General features: G+C 40.5%; 1 protein-coding gene across 8 annotated transcripts in view; it reads right to left on the bottom strand.

The window, feature by feature from the left end:
- Positions 1-19,575, bottom strand: part of RASGRP3 (RAS guanyl releasing protein 3) — a 108,051-nt gene that overhangs the window by 72,867 nt on the left and 15,609 nt on the right. For 5 of the 8 annotated variants that reach the window (XM_058683016.1, XM_058683018.1, XM_058683017.1 and 2 more), the window contains exon 2: positions 2,516-2,661. The exons of 2 other annotated variants lie outside the window; for them this stretch is intronic. The gene's annotated coding sequence lies outside the window, so the exon portion shown is untranslated. Of the gene's footprint in view, positions 1-2,515; positions 2,662-11,896; positions 11,974-19,575 lie in introns of those variants that run through there. One more of the 8 variants, XM_058683015.1, reaches the window with a different exon arrangement.

Below are 19,575 nucleotides of genomic sequence, written 5' to 3'. Positions count from 1 at the left end.
CCCTGCACAGCCTGGGCTTGGACTGTCACAAGGGGAAACCTCGCCCTTCCTGCCAGGGACCGTTCGAAAGAGCCTTAACACACTTTGTGTGTCTAATTGTATTGCACTGAAATATTCTCATTTGCATCCCGTTAAGCATGTCATTAAGCATTAAGCTTTTAAGTTTAAATGTGTGGAATTAGTGTATGTGTTCCACGTTAAGTCTTTTAATGTGTGCAGTTTCCAGTGTCCATTCCAGGAGCCAGTTGGGTCTGTGCTACATATTGCCCAGCTAAGGGGGTCCCCAAGCTTCAGTTTCTTTGCCTATAAAACTGGAATAATAATATATAGCACATAGACTTACTCTGAAGATTATAAGAAAATAAATACATTTGCTTAGCACATCATTTGGCAAAGTGCTCAATAAATTCAAGTTATAATTATCAGTGTTAATGTTATAATAATAATATAATAATCCTGGCAGAAGCCTCTAGCCCTCTTTCCTGGCTCTGCGACTAACACTTTGACCCAGACACATTGGTTAGAATTTTCTCAACTCTGAAATGCGCTCAATTGCACACTCTAAAATTCCTATCCAGATCTGAAAGTCTTTGACCCTATGGACATACTACCTACATGTAAAATAATTATTTATTATTCTGTTGATATTTTGAAAGTCAAGATATCATTGGATTTTTCAAAATAGTCTGTGGGCCTTCAAAATATCGGCACTTGAATAATTCCGAAGGCTGTTCTAGAGATAGCCAGTGAGACCCTCCATTTTACTGAAGGTGTCTCTATTATTCTGGAGAAATCAACTTCACCTCATAATTCTTTTCCAACAGACTCGCAGTAAAAGTGAAACTACAGCAGCAGCAAACTCCCTAAAAAAGTGGCCCAGTGGGTAGCTAGGGCCCTGTAGTCAAATAGGGAAGTCACTGGGCCATGTGGCCACAGGCTAAATCAAGGACTTCACACAAGCGTCATAAAAAGAAATGGCGGAGTTAGAAATAACTTTTTGTCTCATTGAACACTCTGAGTCTTGTCGAATCTTTTCCACTTTATGGGAAAGAAGGGGAGAAACTTCCCAGCGCCAGACTAGCCACTTTCTCGGAGGGTCATCCGAAAGTGCTTCCACCCCAGATCTTTGGCCAGTGTGCTACTCCAGACCAAGTGTGTTGAGGAAAACTGCAGCGGGACCAGCGTGCCCCAGGTCATTTCCAGTCTGCCCTCCACATACCAGGGCAGGGAGGTGGGGTGGGGAGAGCTGTGTTCCATCCAGGCAGGGGGCGGAAATTGCAAGAAAACCGGACAGCCTGAGCATAGCTGACAATCCATCCGTCACCTGGAGAAGCAAACACACTTCAGGGTGCCCTGTGCTCGTCACAAGCAAAATAACTGTTTGGTAAGAATTCAAATCAAAACAACCTACTCCCCCTCCCCCCACCTTCCTTAATGTCCAGGCAATCCAGAAAAAGGAACTGATTTGGTTATCTCGCTCAATGCTCTGATTCAGAGACCTGTCACTTCCAGAGGTTTACCTCATCCATTACGGGTGCTGTCCTCTCCCTTTCCCCTTTTCCTTTCTGAAACATTCTGGCTGGTAACTACCCCAGAAGGACAAAAGTCTCCAAACAACACATCAATTCCAGCATAATGCCTGCTCTGTGCTCTCCTAAGAGCAAGACCCAGCACCACTGAATGAACCCGAGAAAGAAGAGATCTCAGCTATTTGGAAGCCCTCCCCTCCACCCCCAGAGTTGATAATCAACTTCAGGTAACATTTTTTAATAATCCAGGCAAGAGGAAGGACACTGAGCATCATCAAAACACTAACTTTCCTTTATCTAAAGTAAGGAAGACCAGGGGTGACTAAAAACTTCAGCGTCAAAGCAACGAAGTTGAAAAAGCTCGTTCAAGAGAAGAGCTAGAAAATATGTCTTTGATGAGTTATGAAGCTTGCCTGAAACCCAAACATGCTTTCTAATCTAAATCTCAATATTATTTTGTTAGTTTTCTATATTGCAGATTGTTATGCATTGTTAAATGAAAGAGTTTTCAAAGTTGAGTAGAAATGGTCAAGTCAGACATACAAATTTCTCAAAACACTATTTTGCAAGCTTCAATGGTAAAAATTGATTAAAATCAAACCTAGTCATCAATTCACTTTAATACACTCTCCACTTCATAATCTCAAACTTGACTTTGAACCTAAACACCACGGATCATGAACATCCCAGGCACCAGGAAATCAACTTGTTGTTTTCCTAGATAGGAATCAAGCAGTATGCCTCATTCACACTTTAAGTCAGAAAACATTGCTGCAAATGACAGGTTCTAAAAAAAAAAAAATCAGTAAAAATACAAATGGCTATTGCCACAGACAACAAAAGTAACACAAATAATATACCTCCTTTAGTGCCAGAGGGAAACCAAAATCAAAATTAAAAATTGTCAGTGCCTTACAAAATGCACACACACACACACACACACACACACACACACACACACACACAAAAGTTCTCCAGTTACTTACTGGGGCGGTTCTGTCGCCTAGTCCTCACATCAGCACCCTGCCTGTCCAGCTGCCAAATGCAGGAGCATGCCGCAAGCAGCTGTTTCCTCCAAGCTGGGGCTCTGTCTCTTAACCAGTCACATGCGCCTCCTGATAAATACTGCCGCCTGCGCCAGGAGGTCAGAAACTGAAGATCATTATTCTCCTAATTCGCAAACCTCGTAACCCCTGAGCTGGCTCAGCCGTTTCATTAGCACGCAGGGCAGGACATTCCACCGTTTGTTTTCTTTTAGTGGCAAACCCCAAACATCTGATAAGTCACCCTGGAGGGCAGGTCACTGCAAGTGGAAAGTTGATGGGGGTGGGGTAGGGCGTGGGGTGGGGAGGCTGGCAGTCCCTGTGCTCTGCCCTCTCACTCAGGTCTTCACTGGGGCTCTAGAACAGCAAGGAAGGAAGCACAGAACGGCCCAGCAGGTGGAAACAGTGCTGCATCCCAGGTGCCCCTGGGAGTACAGCAAAGCAGTGCTCCATCTTGGTTTCGTTTTCTCCACATCCTGGGCTCACTTTGGTGGTAGAGCTGTTCACAAGGCAGCCTGTTCTGAGGAAAGCAGACTGTCTAAGAATGCTTAAGTTTAACTGCAAAGGCCAGGGCTGCTGTGCCAAGTGATGCTGAGGGGCAGACGTGTGAGGGTTAATGGAGAATATCAGAAACAGCTTCGTCTAGACAGCCATTGGAAATGACTGCAGGTAGCTTAAGACCAAACCTCCACACACTCTAGTTACCTGTTGGATTGTATCAACGTTCGGGGCACAGCAGAGCCATTGAGATGATCAGCCAGGGAATCAGAGTGGAAACAGAAACGATCACAAAATGTACAAGCCATTTTATAGATGTGCTGCTGCCCCCTTTGGCGCAAGGAAGTTGAACCAACGTGGTGTTTCCTGTGCTGCTCACGAAGGTGCCAGACCATCTGGGCACCTAGTTGAATTCAGACCTCTCACCTTAGCAGATTTCCCCACCCCGTCCTCTTCATCTTCCTCTCCAAGGAAAGCCTGCGGACTATCTGACTTTGGGTAGCGCCTGACTTACTGCTATAGTAAGAGTGACACTTTCTAAGATCAGAGCCCAAGCAGGGCAGAATGGAGATATGGCAGGGAGTCAGCTCATTTGGCAAAATGAACATCCAAAAAAGATTTTAAAAGGTTAAAATGCCCCAGGGGATTTCTGAACCATAATGAGCCTGTTAAACTGTCAACCTTGATTTTTAATAAGTGAGCTCTTACTCAATAGAGGAGTTTATGTGGGAAATCTTTCATATGCGGGTTTTGTCTCATAATTATTTACAGAATTAAACCAGCAGTTCCCTCCATACAGAGGATAGAGTGTTTTTCCAGAATAACAAAGACCAAAACTCCTCAGGCTTGCCAATTTTTCAGGGGACTAATTTGCTACCAACATGTGAATGCCCAAAGTGTAAATCCAGAAATTTTTTGCAAGCTTCAAAACAATCCCCTGGGGGCGCCTGGGTGGCTCAGTCGGTTAAGCGGCCGACTTCGGCTCAGGTCATGATCTCGTGGTCTGTGAGTTCGAGCCCCGCATTGGGCTCTGTGCTGACAGCTCAGAGCCTGGAGCCTGTTTCAGATTCTGTGTCTCCCTCTCTCTGACCCTCCCCCGTTCATGCTCTGTCTCTCTCTGTCTCAAAAAAAAAAAAAAAAAAAAAAAAAGTTAAAAAAAAAAAGTTAAAAAAAAAAAAAAACAATCCCCTGTAGTTCAAAGTTAGTAATAAACTACAGATATCAAAATACAGTGTGCTAAAATATGTCACCTTCATAAAACTTTCTCCTCGTGTGACAATCATTAATCAGACACAGAAAAGGAGGCATATTGAAGATGTGAAATGTTATTTTGATTTATTTATTGGAAACTTTTGTGATCTTATGGCATCCATCAATCACTTTATTTACAACTAACAGTGTTATTCTGATGGTCTATTGCATACCACATAGTTAATGAGACAGAGACTTCTGGAAAATCCTTCAAAAAACAGTCTCAGGGTGCCGAGATGGCTCAGTCAGTTGAGCATACCACTCAGCTCAGGTCATGATCTCACGCTTCATGAGTTCAAGCCCCTCATCGAGCCGGCTGCTGTCAGCACAGAGCCAGCTTCAGATCCTCTATCCCCCCTCTCTCTGTCTCTCCCTTATTCCTGCTCTCTCTCTCAAAAATAAATAAAACATTAGAAAGAGAGAGAGAGAGAGAGAGAGAGAGAGAGAGAGAAACAGCCTCAAGAAAGGCAAGCATAAAAGTTCTCTCATTTCTATGAGAAGAAGGGACGGACCCCAAATCGTACATATAAAGTGAACTGTCAGTGCAGAACAAGACCCTGGACCCTTCTGACAATATCCAGCAGTGTAACTGAGGTTCCACAAACACACTCAGCCTTGCAAAGAAATGGGGAGACCCCACCTCTCTGTCCCAAATGCCTATGGGTACCAATCATCTCCTTCAACTCAAAAAAAAGAGCCCTCCTTCCATCAAAGGCCATCAGCCCTTGGACTTTGTGTCTCACCCTGGGACCCCTACCTGTTCAGGATCCTTTGGCCAACAATCATGCCTTCTCTCCCTGTCCACTCACCTTCCTCATTATCCAAATATGCTCACATTATTTTTACGTCTTAAAAGCCATTTGTTTTGATCCTTTGCTCCTTTCATTGTTGCCCTAACCTGCTCATTCCCTTCACAGCTAAGCTTCTGGAGAAACACCTCATGCCTCCGTCATCTTCACAAGCCATTTACATTGAGATCTGCTTATAGTCTGGCTTCTTTCTCCCAACTTTACCGAAACTGCTTTCCCCAAGTCACCAAAGACTGATGCTACTGGACACATTGTTGCTTTTATCTTACTTGACCTCTCAGCTGCACTTAACCTAAGTGGCCAAGAATTCCCAAATGTGTCCTCTTGTGGCTTCTGCAACATTTCACTTCCACCTCCTTCAGCCTCCTGTGTGGACTCTTCTAATACCTGCCGCCCTCACATGTGAAAATCCCCCCTTTTCTTCCTGTTTCCTAACAGTTTTTACATGTCTTAATTTATTACTGAATGATTACAGTGGTTTCCTAGTTAATTGTCTGGCCTCCAAAAGTCTGCCTCTGACCTCAACTAATTCATTTGTTTTTTTACACTTTCATGCTGAAAGCTTCCCCAAAACCATGGTAAAATCGTAGGCATCTTTGCATTCCCAGAAGCTGTGATAGGGTTCAAGCCCTTCTTTTGTAAATTCTGCTACCATTGCATTTCTTTGTCTGTGTCAAATTAGGTCTTAATGTATCTATGTCCCATCCAAACTTTGACAACCTTAAAGAAAGCTTGTGACTTGTTCATTTTATATCCTGCAGTACCTAATACCATGCCTGACTCTTGCAGGAGACACATAGCTGAAACAATGCTGACTGAATAAATGAATGATTAAAGAGAAAGGTCTTCTGTTTATTCCGCTCAGAAAAGATATGAGAAAAGTTTACAAAAACCAATTTTATATTAGGCCACCCAAAAATTGTAAGTGATTTGCGCCCAAAAGAAATTATTTTCACCACAATCTATGACCAGACTGGAATAAAACTATAATATAATTGCAAAAGTATAAGTCAAAAAAGAGCAAAGCTGTTGGAAAAATTATATAACTCTTCTTTTAAAAAATAATGCATTGGGGGGTGCCTGGGTGGCTCAGTTGGTTAAGCATCCAACTTTGGCTCAGGTCACAATCTCGTGGTTGGTGGGTTCGAGCCCCTAGTAGGGCTCTGTGCTGACAGCCCAGAGCCTGAAGCCTACTCCAGATGCCGTGTGTGTCTCTCTCTCTGCCCCTCTCCTGCTTACTCTCTCTCTCTCTCTCTCTCTCTCTCTCTCTCCCAAAGATAAATAAACATTAAAAAAATGGAAAAATCATCGATTGAGAAAAAATCAAAAAGGCAATTATCAAATGCTTAGAAGTTTTCAGTAATGAGAACACCACACACCAAATATTGTAAGTAGAGCCAAAAGAGTTAATTAGAAGAAAACTAACTCAAAAAGCTGAAAAACAACAGATCAATAATCATGGAACAATGTAAAAGGTATTGAGAAATTGTTCCCGAGGAAAGTTTTTAGTCCAAATTACTTACACAATCAAGTTCTCCCTGAGTTTCAAGCCACAGATAATTTCCTGGCTGTATAAAATGTTCAAATGTGCAAAAGTAACAGAAATCTAACATAATACCCCTGATGTAAAAACAAACAAACTGATTAATAATGGAAACCACAGACGAACCTCACATATAAACATAGTTTACCATAGAGATGTGAATAATCTCAATAGTTAAGATACCATGATAGGAAACAGTCTTGGAATTAGCACAGTAGGTACTCTTGAAAAGACTTTTGATAAAATTCAATATCAGTTTTTGTTTTTTTTTTAATTAATGAAATGGAGTTAGGACAATTTTTCCTGGCATGATCAAGATTACCCCAAACCAAACACAGGCATCATACCTCATGGTGTAGTCCTAGAGGTATTAACGTTAAAATCAGGAACAAAAAACGATGCTCATTGTCACTAGTATCATTTAGCACTATTCTGGACATTCAAGCCAAGGCAACTAGACAACAACAACAAAAAAAAAAAAACTAAAGAACTATGAGAAAGCAAGAGACAAAATTATCTAACTTGCATATGTTATAATCCCTTAATAGATTCAACTTCTAAAACTGTTTTCAATAATTAGAAATGTCAGTGAGGTGAACAGTCACAAAATAAAATTAATTGAGTGCCCCACATAATAGCCTAAAACTGTTAGAAAACATCAGGAAAAAAAAAATCTTATTCACAATAGCAACAATAATAACAGAATTTCTAGGAAAAACAAGAAAAATGAAGAATATATAAAGAAATGTATGAAACTCTACTGAAAAAATAAAAAAACATTTCAATAAATGGATCATTATACGATTTTCCAAGACTGGAAGACTCAACATTGTACGGATGTCGATTCTCCTCTATTTAATTTATAAATGTAATTACAGTTAGATTAAAATGCCAGAAATTTGAAAAAAAAAAAAAACAGATCAAAAAGAAATCCTGAAGTTTATTTGAAAGAAAAAAACCTGAATTTTTTTTTTAAAAGAGAAGTTTATAAAACAACAGTGAGTGGGGGGTACTGGGTATTAAGTAGGCTGAAAACATCAAGAATTAGAAGTTTGGGCACAGGGGCGCCTGGGTGGCTCAGTCGGTTAAGCGGCCGACTTCGGCTCAGGTCATGATCTCGCGGTCAGTGAGTTCAAGCCCCGCGTCAGGCTCTGGGCTGACAGCTCAGAGCCTGGAGCCTGTTTCAGATTCTGTGTCTCCCTCTCTCTGACCCTCCCCCGTTCATGCTCTGTCTCTCTCTGTCTCAAAAATAAATAAATGTTAAAAAAAAAAAAATTTAAAAAAAAAAAAAAAAAAAAAAAGAAGTTTGGGCACACCTGCGCGGCTCAGTCAGTTAAGTGTCCCACTCTTTTTTTTTTTTTTTTAATTTTTTTTTCAATGTTTTTTATTTATTTTTGGGACAGAGAGAGACAGAGCATGAACGGGGGAGGGGCAGAGAGAGAGGGAGACACAGAATCGGAAACAGGCTCCAGGCTCTGAGCCATCAGCCCAGAGCCTGACGCGGGGCTCGAACTCACGGACCGCGAGATCGTGACCTGGCTGAAGTCGGACGCTTAACCGACTGCGCCACCCAGGCGCCCCAAGTGTCCCACTCTTGATTTCAGCTCAGGTCATGATCTCAGCTCAGGTCATGATCTCCGCTCAGGTCATGATCTCCGCTCAGGTCATGATCTCATGATTAGTGGGTTTGAGCCCCATGTGGGACTCTGCACTGACAGTGAGGAGCCTGCTTGGAATTCTCTCTCTCTCTCTCTCTCTCTCTCTCTCTCTCTCTGCCCCTCCCCCACTTGTGTGCACTCTCTCTCTCAAAATAAATAAATAAACTAAAAAAAAAAAGGATTAAAGATTTGATTCTGTTGCTAAAAGAGGCAGAGCAATGAAACAGAACAGAAAGCCAGAAAATATAAATACAAGTACTATGTTAAAATGTTTGTTGGAGTGCCTGGATGACTCAGTCGGTTAGGTGTCTGACTTTGGCTCAGGTCATGATCTCAGTTCATGAGTTCAGCTCTGCATTGGGCTCTGTGCTGACAGCTTGCAGCCTGGAGCCTGCTTCAGATTCTATGTCTCCCCCTCTCTCTGCCCCTCCCCTGCTCACGTTCTCTCTCTCTCTCAAAAATGAAAAAAAAAAAAATTAAAAAAATAAAATGTTTATTTGTTAAATATGATATTTAAACCCAGTGGGAAAAGAATGGATTATTTAATAGCTGGTTGAATAATTAAGTATTAGGAAAAATTAAAGATGCAATTATTACCTCACACCATATACAAAGTAAATGCCTAGTGGGCAAAAGAGCTAAATGTGAAAATAAGACCACACACAGATTTGAACAAAATCATGTGATTGTTTTTATAATCTGAAACTTATTTTAATCATGGTTAAATACTTTTATCATGAAAATTGTTTTATTTTAGTTATGATCACAAAAGCTGAAGCCAATTTAAAAAGTTTTAAATATTTAAATAACTAAAATGTAAAATTTATGTATGTCAAAAATAACCCTACTATAAACAAAATTAAATCACAAATGACAGAATGAGATTAAAACATGAAACCTGTATGGTAAAGGGTTAATGGCCTTAACATATAAGTAGTGTTTATAATTAACAACTTGGCAAAGAATATGATAAAGACTTTACAAGTGGGGCGCCGGGGTGGGTCAGTCCATTGAGTGTTCGACTTCGGCTCAGGTCATGATCTCACGGTTTGTGAGTTTGAGCCCCGTCAGGCACTGTGCTGACAGCTCGGGGCCTGGAGCCTGCTTCGGATTCTGTGTCTCCCTCTCTCTCTCTGTCCCTCTCCTGCTCATGCTCTGTCTCTCTCTCTCTCGCAAAAATAAATAAACATTAAAAAAAAAGACTTTACAAGTAAAGAAATATATTGGGGCACCGGGGTGGCTCAGTCGGTTAAGCATCCGACTTCAGCTCAGGTCACGATTTCTCTGTTCATGGGTTTGAGCCCTGCACTGGGCTCTGTGCTGACAGCTCAGAGCCTATTCGAGATTCTCTCTCTCTTTCTCTCCTTTCTGCCCTCCTCCACTTTCAGTTTCTTTCTCTCTCAAAATAAATAAATTTTTAAAAAAGGATCTCTTTTCAAGTAAAGAAATATAAATGACCAGTATAAATAAAAATCAGCTTCCTAAAATGGAGTACAAATTAAATAAATGATAGGATAGTATTTAGTATTTCTAATCATAACAAAGATAAAAAAATTGATAATTCCCAATGCTGGCAGGAGGTTTTGGAAAATGGCACCTTTATACTCTGGGGGCAAGAGTATAAATTGGTACCAGCTGTAAGAAAGATAACTTTGTGATATGTAGCAAAAGCTTTTTAAAATATGTATACCCTTTAATTCATCAGTTCCTGTCCTAGAAATATATCCCTAGAAAATAATATTGATTTTCATATGTGCAGGAATGTTTCTCACAGCATTGTTTATACTAGTGAAAAATTAGAAACAATCTGTGTACCAAAAATAGTTGAATAAATTACTATACATTTGTAAGGTTTAGCACTACACAATCATTATAAAGTAATGTTGTTGCAGTATATTAACACAGAAAAATATTCAGCATAGATTAAGCGGAAAACACAATGTATAAAACAGTTTATTCAGTATGATCTCATTTTTCTAAAAAAAACCATGTGAACATATGTAAAAGTCTGAAATGTTATACAGTGGACATTTGAGCCACACAGGGGTGAGGGGTGCCGACCCCCCATGCAGTCGAAAATCCTTATTTAACTTTTGACTGCCCCAAACCTTATGACTAATAGACTTCTGTTGACTGGAAGCCTTTCTCATAACATAAACAGCCAATTAACACATATTTTGCATTGTAGATGCATTATATACTGTATTCTTACCATAAAGTAAGCTAGAGAAAAGAAAATGCTATTAAGAAAATAATAAAGAAAATACATTTAGAGTGCTGTATTTATTGATAAAAATCCACATGCAAGTAGATTCAAACCTGTGTTGTTCAAGGGTCAACTATATATCAAGTTTTTAATAGTGATTATCTTTGGGAACTGGGGTCAGTGTTTTCCAAGCCCTTTGCACTTATCACCTTTTTTCTACTGTTTCTGTTATAAATGTGTATCAGTTACTCATTTTTAATTTTTTTTAACATTTATTCATTATTTACAGAGAGAGAGAGAGAGAGAGAGCACGAGGGGGGAGGCTCAGAGAGAGAGGGAGACACAGAATCCGAAGCTGGTTCCAGGCTCTGAGCCATCAGCACAGAGCCTGACGTGGGGCTGGAACCCACGGAACCTGAGCCGAACTCGGACACTCAACTGACTAAGTCACCGAGGCACTCCCAGTTGTTCATTTTTAAACGACATCTTTTTTTTTTTTAATTTTTTTTTTTAACGTTTATTTATTTTTGAGACAGGGAGAGACAGAGCATGAACAGGGGAGGGTCAGAGAGAGGGAGACACAGAATGTGAAGCAGTCTCCAGGCTCTGAGCTGTCAGCACAGAGCCCGACGCGGGGCTAGAACTCATGGACTGCAAGATCATGACCTGAGCCGAAGTCGGCCGCCCAACCTACTGAGCCACCCAGGCACCCCTAAATGACATCTTTTTTATATAAAGAGACATGCAATCATCCTTAAATGTTTTAATTATCTCCACAAAGAGGAGAAAGCCATTGTCAAGAAATGTGATCAAGAAAAAAGGACCAAGAGCAGCAAAGTCTCACCATCCATTAATAAAACTACACATATCTGCCCAACCGAGTCTCAATTCTCTACCCTTCTGGTCCTGGACCCAATATTCAATAGCAAATCACTGAAAGTAGTGGAACCACCAGGTTCAAAGGATGAGGGAAGAGGAAAGAAGTATGGTGTTGCTTGAGCAGCTGGATTCCGTCTCTCAGAGATGCCCTGATGGGCCTCTATGCCTACACGAGGCATTCCCTTAGGTAGAAATTCCTAAATGGTACCCATCCCATGTACACATGCTCAGAGAGCAGGAACCTCTTCTGCCAGCTGCCCCCTGCCGAAGCGGCCCATCTATCTGTCCGCCTTGTGCCAAATTCCAAACAAGCTGCTCCGAGTTGGGGACACACCACCTGCTGGTCAATTGAGGTACTAAGGCTATATTGTATCCCCACCCCACCTCCATTTCCTTTCAGGGGACCGCGTACACAACATTACTTTCTTACTTCTCAAGTTTGGCAAATTCTACCCAGTCTTCTCTTTCTTAAATACATACATTTTTTGGATTCCTTCTCTCTTCTTTTTTCTTCTAACATCTGTCTAGGTATCATGGGGAATTTTCTCTCTCACTCTTGTTCTTCCCCTTGAGCCAAAATAAATACCCAGGCACAATGAGTTATCATAAGAATTGTGTTCACTACATGCCTGTAACAAAGAGAAAGAAAATGTGGAAAAATCAAAGTGGAGAGTTTTAGTCTCTAAAGCCCTTAAACAAAGCAAATCATTGTCAACAAATGAACACATCTAGGGTCTATGTTCAAAGTGCATTGCATTTAAGACTCACCAAAATACACAACGAAACTCTCTACTCTCAAAGGTTATAATCTCTCTGGGAGAAAAGGGGAGTATGCAGAAAGCCATATAAAGGAATAATAACGATCATATAACAATTAGTATCTATTAATACTGTAACATTTTATACTAATGTAGTATTAATATATAACAAGCTAACATCTGTGCACAATACTCATTGAATTCTGACAACAAAGCTCTAAGGAGATGCTATTATCACCCCTGATGATGACCTTTAATGAGATTAACTAGCCTGCCCACAACCCGTGAGCAGCAGAGAAAGAAAGAGAGAGAAATGTGGATGTAAAAGAACCCAGGTCCATCTGACTCCAAACCCTCCACATTTAACACCACCTCCCACCCACCAAATGATTTAGGGGCCACAGAAATTTTCATAGACTGGCCCATCCTTCTCTAATTAAACCTGCTTACACTCATGTGCAATAGCCAAGTCAACTGTAATGCACTTTGGGGTCTAATTATTGGCATTACAACAGTAGTTGTAATTTATAGATTTACAAGGGAACCTTTTGAACACAAGCCATTCAGAAACTGGAGACCGGCTGCATAGAAATAAAAAGGAGATTGAAAAAAGGGGACAGCCTCCACCAGAAACTGCTCCCACAGCCCAGTCTCAGCACCCTGCCTCCCCTCTTCAGCATCTCTGGAGAATCCCCAAATTTCTGGACAAACCAGCCCAGGTTAAAAATGGACTTCTACTTTTGGTCTCTTTCTTTTTCCTATATTTTATCTCTCTTCTCTCTCCCTTTTTGTAAAATTTCATTTGTGTTTTTAAAACCCTATTACATATTGGTAAAGTTGTGTTCACTTAATCTAATTAATTTAAATTTACCTTTATGGCAGATTTTTTTTTTCCCTCCATCGAATCAGCTTCTTAAACTAGGCTAGCTTTCCAGCTGAAGCTGGATTCAGTAAACACAAGAAGGAAAGGTTAGCACCCTCAACACAAATCACCTTACTTAGCATAATTGCTTCCATAACAAACTTTTCCAGTAGTTTTATTTCTAAACCCTGATTTGACACCAACTGGCATTCAGATTTGAGGATCGCACCCCCATCAACCACAGACTAGTGGTCAATCTGAATCTAAATCTTCCACAATGCCACTGCTGCTTCCAGGACTGCTTTACTTCTTGAAGAAGTTGCTTGCTTAGAGGAGAAAAACAATTTCCTAAGCCTGCCTCTGTGCATTTTTTCTGAGAATCATTTAGTGTACAGAAAATAATAGAAAGGCAGTTTCAGATTTATAATTTCCTTTCTATCCAAGTTTCAGCATCGTTGCTATTTCAAAGCAGAAAATACAAAGCTGATTCAGGGAAAATGAGACCAAAAAAAAAAATTAAAATTTTTCTTCTCGAAATATGTGATAACGAAATACACGGGGCGGGCACAATTTGATCTTTGCAGGCATCAGAGGAAAAGCACAGTTAGGAGCTCCAAATCCTCTTTTTCTCATTTGTGAACTCGAGGCACCCCCTTGCCTCCCTCTCCCCATCCTCCACTGAGTCTGCTGAACTGTACTGGGTTCATACCAAAGCCCACGAGCCTTGGCTGGAAGATGATGCTCAGTGTATGAAGGAAGGAATTGCTACACCATGGTTGTAATTATAAAACAGCCATATTATTTTGATACTAAATCCATCCGCTAACATTGTGCGTGCGGGCCTCCAACGTTTTGAAAGTTCAGGTTATGCCACTTCACTTTTACAAAAGAGCTACATTAGCACCTCCTTTTGCTTACCAACAGAAATCCAAAAAAAGTGAGAAGCGAAAATGGTGTTCAGCATTTGGCACATTGCCTTTACAGAGGCAGCGCAGCGCGTAAGATTGCACTGCCCAGCTCCTTCCCCGGGAGCTGCCTCCAGCATCTCAGTATCAAGCTGCTGCCGCAGTTTTGAACTGCCTCCGTGAGCCTCTGTTTTTTCTCGATTTATTTTGTGCATCCATTAGTAAGATGTGGTATCAGAAAAGCCTAAGAGAGGTTATTTTTGGAGTGTGGGAACGTTGGAAAAGTTTTCCATATACGTTAGTGGTAAGTGCTTCATTGCTTTACGCCATTTTTGGCTTACAAAAGGTTTCTTAGGAATTCTCTCCTTTTGAATAGCTGGGGAAATCTATAATTCTAAACAATGTCAGTGTTCTATGTAATCGCTTCCGCTCTTCGCTTTATCACATTATCCAAACCCAGCTAGCTAACTGCAAGTCCTGTTTTCCAGTCCTCTGTGCCAAACTACTTGCTCACGTTTTAATCCAACCATCACCACTTCTAGGTTATAAATCTGTGAGGACTGAGCTTCTAACCTCATTTCCATATCTTTTCCTAAAGTTTCATTCCTTTTATCACACGCTCCACTAAACATCGCCATGATTTTCTTACACTGTGTTTGCTCAAACTCTTGGCTGCAGTCTTGGGGTTACTCACACCCTTTGTGTATAGAAAGCCTTTGGATAAGATGTTCTTCATCACGACTGCCTGGGAGCACACAAGGTGACCACAGACAGAGCAGGAACCCACTGAGTAATGGGAATCTAATATTACTGCAACCAGATTTTCTCATTTGTACATCAGAGGGGGTAAACTAAGAAAGCACTCTAAGAAGCACATAAAAAAAAGTGGTATGAAAATTTCCAGTTTTCCTTCATGTTTTAATTAAACAGGAAGTTTTTGTTCTCAGGGCTCATCTTTGTGATTGCCACTCTTATTAGTGAAAAGCAATAGACCAAAAACGCTGTACTAAAACTCTAGTTGAGAGGCAGGTGAAGGGGAGAGGTCAGAACTGAGAGGTGGGTGTTGCTTCTTTATAACTATAGGAAGTAAGAACTCTGGAAAACTTCTTGGCTCCTGGAGATAAACACATGGGAGGGCGCAGTCAAATGCAGGGGAGCTCAAGCTAAAACAGCTGAAAAATACCAGCCTACATGATGATGCTTTGATAGGTATTTGAATGCCTATAAATTCTTCTTCAATTTCTATTCTAATGGTCAGAATAACTGCATTATCACATAGAAGAATAGTCTTGTTTCCTTTTGCAAAATTGGAAGAGCAAGACTCCTATGTTTCTTTTTTACTTTCCAAAATATTTAAGTTTAGAAAGAAATTTGCTCATTGTACCAAATCAAATGATATAGAGATAGACATAAAGAAAATTTTAGTAACCTCTCTCTCCTGTCCACTCCCATCTTGCCAAGATAATACACACCTACAAAAAATGTATTGCTACATACATAGATGTATGGGGTTCTATTCTTTCCATTAAAAAAAGAATCTGTATTTGATTTTTCCCCTTAATGTATCATGAACACATATATTGGCTCCAAGGTCAATAATATAATTTAATTTGTACTCTTCAATAGCTGCATACTTTTCCACAGTGTATATCATACTTTATTCACCCTATTAATGAACATTCTAGATGCTCCCAGTTCTGTGCTTCTCTAAGCAATGTTGCACTAAACATCCTTGCATGTTTATCTTTAGCTTCTGGTGCTTTTAATTCCAAAGTATAGATATCCAAAACTGGGATTATTGGGTTTGGAAAATTATTCATTTTACTATACATTTTCAGTCATTTTCCCAAAGCTGACCTAAAATCAATACAAAGGTCTATGGCCTTAAGAAGGCCTTAAAATAGACCTGATAAATGTCAACTTAGAGGATCAAGATTTTTATATTAAAAGCACTAAAAATTTCTCTCAGAATTATATTCCACCAGGTATATTAACTAAATTATTTATTTTGAAGATGCTTCCTTTTCACGAATAATACTATTTTTTAAAACCAAAAATGTCTTGGGGAGCCTGGGTGGCTCAGTCAGTTAAGCATCAGACTTCAGCTTAGGTCATGATCTCGCGATCCGTGGGTTCGAGCCCTGCATCGGACTCTGTGCTGACAGCTCAGAGCCTAGAGCCTGCTTCAGGTTCTGTGTCTCCCTCTCTCTAAGCCCCTCCCTTGCTCAAGTTCTGCCTCTCTCTCTCTCTCTCTCTCTTTCTCTCTCTCTCAAAAACAAATAAACCTTAAAAAAATTTTAAACCAAAATTGTCTTAAATCAACTAAAATGGGTCAAAGTTAAAAGTTAGAGCCTAGTCCTTATTGTCTTCACACACCAAAAATTCCACAAACTCTAAAGGCCATTCCAGTTGTAGAATCAACTACTGATTAATTAAAAAATATATGAGCAGGGCGCCTAGGTGGCTCAGTCCGTTAAACGTCCGACTTCGGCTCAAGTCATGATCTCACAGTTCATGAGTTCAAGCCCCGCGTCGGGCTCTGGGCTGACAGCTCGCAGCCTGGAGCCTGCTTTGGATTCTGTGTCTCCCTCTCTCTCTGCCCCTCTTCCTTTCTTTCTCTCTCTCTCTCTCTCTCAAAAATAAATAAACATTAAAAAATACATGAGCAAATGTGAATAAGTTATGAAGAACAAAAATGTTCACACTGGACCAAAAATATTTCAGTGTACTTTCAAAGAATGCGATGGTGCTAGTGTGAAAGAGGATTAGTCAAAACCTCACTTGTTTCTGTTTTATTCTCTGGACTGTGGCCTGAGTAAGCGAAGAGCCAGCTCTTCCCTACGGCTCCACCGTGAGACAGGAATAGGGCCCACAGTCCACACACAAGGATAGGAGTGCCCACGGTCTACAGCCACACTCCTCCCGGCGGAAGTTGGTTTTCTAAAACCACCTCTTCAAAATTATGTGGTTTTGTCATGTCATTTGATTTGGGACTTGAGAGTGAGAAGTTGAACTATATTTTTCTACGTTCCTAATAACAGCACATATACTCCACATTATAGTTAACGAGTATCGCCATACCATCCAACACACTCTAAGACACAAGCAACCAAGCATAGAGTTCCCTGCCTTAAGAAAAGAAAAAATAAGTTATAATCAACATAAATTCAGGGAATTTGTTCACATTACCAAAGCATTCTTTATTTTAGAAAGCCACTCACTGCAGGATTACAAGAAATGTGTGCACTCTTGCTGCATTAAAAATGGCATTTGACCAACCTAAACTCAACTCATATTATTCAAGAGCACATTTATTAAGTAAAATAAACATGAGTCCAATTTTGGACCTCACTTACTGGCCCAGAAGGTGTGTGTCCTTTCCTTCGGAACAAAAAAGTGGGCAAGCAATTCCTAGCTGCCTGTGATGGACAGGCTATTTCACAACTCCCCTCCCCCCCCAAAAAGGGCTTAAAGCAACCTGCTAAAAATAGCCCCTCAGATCTCACATTAGTGTCCTCAGCTGAAGGGCCAGGTGAAAATATAAATTGCTTGAAATACGTCCTGCATTCTAATTCCATAGAACTACCATTAGCTGAAAATCCCTGCTAATCCTTCTGACAATTCCAACATTAATAACGTTTTTCTTTTTTGACCATTTTTCCAAACTAGTAGGAGAAGCAGTGAGTTGAGAGTTGAGGATGTTGACACATTGGAGCCCTGGGAAATCAGGGCTCTCATGCCCTTATCAGCCACTCACCAGCTGAGTAAGCTTAACCCTTTAAGCATAAAATTCGTCAATTGTGAAAAGGAAATGATAATACCCAACTCGAAAGATGGCTATATGAGCTGGGAATAATGCACTGTATTTCAGGATTTTATCCTATAAAAATATTCAACAAGTGCACAAAGACATATGTTAAGACAAACTCCATGAGACACCTGTAATCACAACAAAAAAAAAGAAAAAAAAATAGCCTAAAGTAAAGAGAGGTTAATAAAAACAATCACAATGCCATTAATTCAATGCTACATATGTCATACGGCCGTGAAAAAGATGAGATGGGCAGATGGTGTGGTAGTAAGAAGTGAAAAAAGCAAGCTGCAGAAAGCACTGTGCATAAATGATTATTATTTTAAGCCCCCAAACCCCTCCACTATGTATTTAGCTCCATTTTTACCACAATCATATATGCTTTCAATAGAAAACATCTGCAGTGACAAGTAATAAACGTATATCCACTCTGAAGAAAACAAAGGGTTTCAAGAATTGCCAGTCTTTCCTTTGTTACACTATCCATTTTTGACAAGCACATTTATTTACAATAAACCTGTACTGTTTTTATAATTAAAAATTAAAGGCAATAAAGAAAGCAATGAGAAGTAATTACTGTAAAGCACTTGGCACAACGCCCAGTGGGCTTTGAGGAACGGTAATTATCACAGTTACTTCTGTCCAGAAGCCACAGAACTTTTAAGCAAAACAAAGCCCCTGAAAACTAGCAGACGTTGGTAACATGCAGCCTGTTAAGCTCGAGTGTGAACTGAATCTATTTTTTAAGAGGCCACGCATGATCTTGGTGGTGGTGATGGCTTCACGGGTGTATGCACGTGTCAAGACATCAAACTGTATACTTGTGACACGCACCTTTTATTCTATGTCAATTATCCCTTGATAAAACTGCTTAAAAGAGAAAAACTGCGGAGCTAAAATTTTCCTGTGATAAGACGGCAGATGGGAGAATGCGATCAAAACGAAAGGTTTGCAAGATCTATGCGCTATGCAGAAGATGTCAATATGGAGATCTTAACTTTAGACTCTGTTACATCAAATAATGTCTTTTACATGCACCCAGTTACAAGAACAGACACAGAGGACCTAACTTCCAAAGCCCTAGAGGAGAGAAACTGGAATAAGGAAAACTTGAAAGATCCAAAAGAAGCAGGAGAGGAGAGAAAAAGAGCGGTAAACAGGGAATAAAAAACAGCATTATTAATTCCTCAATAACCACAACCAGTATAGACTGTCTGGACTCACCGTTAAAATGCAAAGACTATTATTAAATAACAAGCAAAAGGATGGATCCATTTTTAATTAGTTCAGCTTCACAGGTGTAGGCAGGGAGGGTGTGTGTGTGTGTGTGTGTGTGTGTGTATAGAGAAAGCAGGATCAGATAGCTTCCTTCAACTCAATCTTTTAACTGCTTTTCTGAAGCCTTGAAATTAATGGGAGGAAAGTTCTTTACACCAAAAATAACAAAGAGAACTGACTTGGTTGGGAGGGGAGAGGGTGGGGGAGGTGTAAGGGACGCAGAGAGGACTGGCAAATACAGAGTGTTTCCCCACCATAACCTCACCAGAGGGTGAATAAAACGCACAGGGAGCTGTCTAGCTGACACCAGATGGGGCCACCCTTCCAGCCTACATGCTCCCCTCTGGCCAGCGTGGAGCACACATCCGGGACATCTAACTCCTCTTCTCGAGAGGTCTGAAGGTAAAGAGGCCGTCCCTGCCTGGAGGAGTTAGCACTCTTCTGAGAAATGCGGACTAAACATAGCCAGGCCAGACGGGACAATTCATCCATTCTTTCATGGAATCTGCAAAACTGAGTAGATGGTTCTAATCAATCTTATCTGG

The sequence above is a fragment of the Neofelis nebulosa genome, chromosome 9 (genome assembly GCF_028018385.1).
Source record: "Neofelis nebulosa isolate mNeoNeb1 chromosome 9, mNeoNeb1.pri, whole genome shotgun sequence".
In the NCBI taxonomy this organism is placed as follows: Eukaryota; Metazoa; Chordata; class Mammalia; order Carnivora; family Felidae; genus Neofelis; species Neofelis nebulosa.
The sequence above is the reverse complement of the archived record's forward strand: the minus strand, read 5'-3'. Positions and strand labels throughout refer to the sequence as shown.